Source organism: Cebus imitator, unplaced genomic scaffold (genome assembly GCF_001604975.1).
Source record: "Cebus imitator isolate Cc_AM_T3 unplaced genomic scaffold, Cebus_imitator-1.0 Scaffold465, whole genome shotgun sequence".
NCBI lineage: Eukaryota > Metazoa > Chordata > Mammalia > Primates > Cebidae > Cebus > Cebus imitator.
In genome coordinates, this window is record NW_016107780.1 from 936,548 (window position 1) to 939,676 (window position 3,129).

Consider the following 3,129-nt stretch of genomic DNA (forward strand, 5'->3'; position numbering starts at 1 on the left):
GCTCAGAAACATTAAGTAACGTGCCTTATTTCATAACTAATAAGTGACAGAATCAGAATTTGAAATCAGGGCTTCCCAAGTCTAAAGATCAAATGCTTAAGTACAATTCTATACTTATAGGTTCTGGAGAGAAGAAAATAATATAGAAGTCCTGTCGACAAGAATTTATAGTTTAGTAAGGACAGACATATATATATATATATAGTCAATAAAGTGTTATGTGTATTTGATTAACCTGTTAGACTCTAGTAGCAACACTAAATGAGCTTCAAAGAACTGAAGTATTTGAACATTTTAACAGAGGCTCATCTAATTCACTACTCATTTGGACACTGTCTAACTGCACAGCTGTGTCTTCTGTATATGTGGCAATAGGCATGAGTGATACTTAATGATATATTAGACTATCAAGGTTTTCTGGAAGTAAGTTATTTTTGTATAACAAATGCTTGGATGAGCTAGAGATAATATAGTTAGAATGGAAATGTCAAAATATGAGTCATATTTAAAATTTAGAAGACATTATTTTGATTGATTTCAGTCATCATGCAAAGGTTAATTTATCTTTTAATTTTAAGATAGATATTTTCCAGTAAGATGAACTCATCATTACAATACCTTGAATTTATGCAGCATTTTGTCATTTGTGGAGCTTATACAAAAACTTACACAATTCATCAGGCAATTAGAACTTTCAGGTGTTTTCTTGATATGCTTTGGTATTTCTAGACATGCTTTGGTATTTCTAGACAAAGCATTTCTAGACATGCTTTGATACTTCTCCCCAATCCCAAATTGAGAAATTGGGGCCAACAAGCCAGTGGTTGCCAAAGAGGTTAAATTGGTCCAATAGATATTGTCTGTAGATAGTGGGCCTACACAATGTATTCTTTTTAGGACACTGATAATAAAATTTCAGAAGAAAATATTGAGACCTTGCCCAATTTAGCCATCTATCTGAGGGAAACTTGAGTATTTTATGCATATTCATGCCACTTGTTCTCTAGAAGCTGCCACAAGTTGGACTCTTTCATCATTTAGTAAAAAGAATAGAGACAAATATTTTTGCCACATCAAACTGCGGAAATTTATGTTTGTCAAATGATTTTCAGTGTGGACCATTTGAATCAGTGTTTCCTAAAATATACACTTCCAAGCTCTCCGAGGCTCTAAGAAATCAGAATCTCTTTTGCTGATCCAAGAGGATTGCATTTTTAATAAGAGTCATAATTAATAATATACCTGATGTTTGATAACTAATATTATGCTTTAAGTTAGCTATTTATGCCATGGATATAGTTATTAATATTTTATTGCTGCCTTTCTCTTCCCATAGAATTAAATTCAAGTTAACTAGAAGGACAATAAATTTTTATACCTCATTAAGCAGTGGGGTTTACACATAGTTTGGACGGCTTTGTGCTTGGAAACCCCCAAAACTCTGGAATATATGTTCTGAATCTTGGGACCAGTATCTGTGTTCCCTTGATTTATTATCTTTTTTTTTTTTTTTTAATAATTGTGTCTTTTCTACCCCTCTTGTAGATAATCAATCTATAAAGCCTTCATTTTCCCATGAGGAAGAATAATTGAATAGGATGGAAACAGAAGCCAGGAGGATTCTATTAAGTTTGTCTATGTATTTAAAAATATGATGAACTGAAAATACATGTAACTGATTGCATATTGTCCGGGATTCTCCAGCCTTGTTGGTAATCAGTTATTCTCTGGCAAATGTGCCCTATGTTTCTAGAAGCTCATAGTCTCTTTGTTCCTCATTTCTAAAGTCACATTCCACTATGTTTCTGATTGAAATTTCTTAGAATGCTTATATTTAATTTTTCTTGCATGTTCTTTGTGTTCCAGGTCTTATTTTATAATTTTCATAAATAGCTATTAATTAATCTAATTTTCACAAGTCTATAAAGTTGGAGGTATATACCAGTAATATTTTATTGGGGATTTTACAGGTGAAGACATTTAGACATAAGATTGCTAAATAAATTGCCCCAGGCCAAAATCTAGTATTTGTTAAAATCAAAATTTGAGCCCCAGAAGTCTAGTTCCAGCATTTTATTCTTAATCACTTATATATACTGAACCAAGACTAAAAATAATCGCAACCTATTTATACTTCATCTGTGTTTATAATTGGCCCTTCCTCGGGGCCACCATTGCTACCTGTCATGTCCAGTGTTCCCATTAGCTCCAGTTCCTTATCTCTTCATACCTGTTTTATTCCCTGGCTGCTCTATTACAAGAGTCCAAAGGTTGTGTTTTATTTAGCCATTTACTGAAATTAAAACAAAGACAAATATCACCACTAACAAAAAAATCTATGAAGAGAATAAATTTACAAAAATCCTGCAAAACTTATGTACTAACAATCACAAAGTGTAGACAGATATTAAAGGTCTAAATAAATGGGGAGACATCACGTGTTTATGTATAGAAGATTTAATATTGTTAAGATGACAGTTCTCAAGCAGATCTATAAATTTAACATGATCACTATTGAAATTGCAGAAAGCTTTTTTGTTCTAAAGATTTATAGCCATCAATTTTATGTGGAAATGCAAAAACACCTAGAATAGCCAAAGTAACTTTGAAAAAGAAGAATGACGTGTAAGGACTTTCACCTCTCAATTTAAAAACTGACCAGTAATCTAGAGTTACAAACACAATATGGTACTAACTTAGGTTAGACATATAGATCAATGGAATAGCCCTTAGAGCATAAAAATAAGTCCTTATAATTATAGCCAATTAATTTTTAACAAAGTGCCAAAGAAATTCAGTGGGAAAATGATAGTGTGTTCTACAAATGGTATATTAATTATTGGATATCTGCACGGAAAATTATGAATTTATACCATACACAAAAATTAACTCAAAAAGTGATCATAGACCTAAGTAAAAGAGCTAAAACAATGAAATTTTATAAGAAGCCATAGGAGAAAATCTTTGAGGCACTGGGATAAGTAAACTCTTTTTGAATACTGCAATGAAGGCAGAGCCCATAAAAGGAAAAGATAAATTAGAACTCATTGAAGTTATAATTTTTTTCCTTCAAAAGGCACCATTAAAAATAGAGACAATTTACTAGGAAGAAACATTTATAAAATGCAG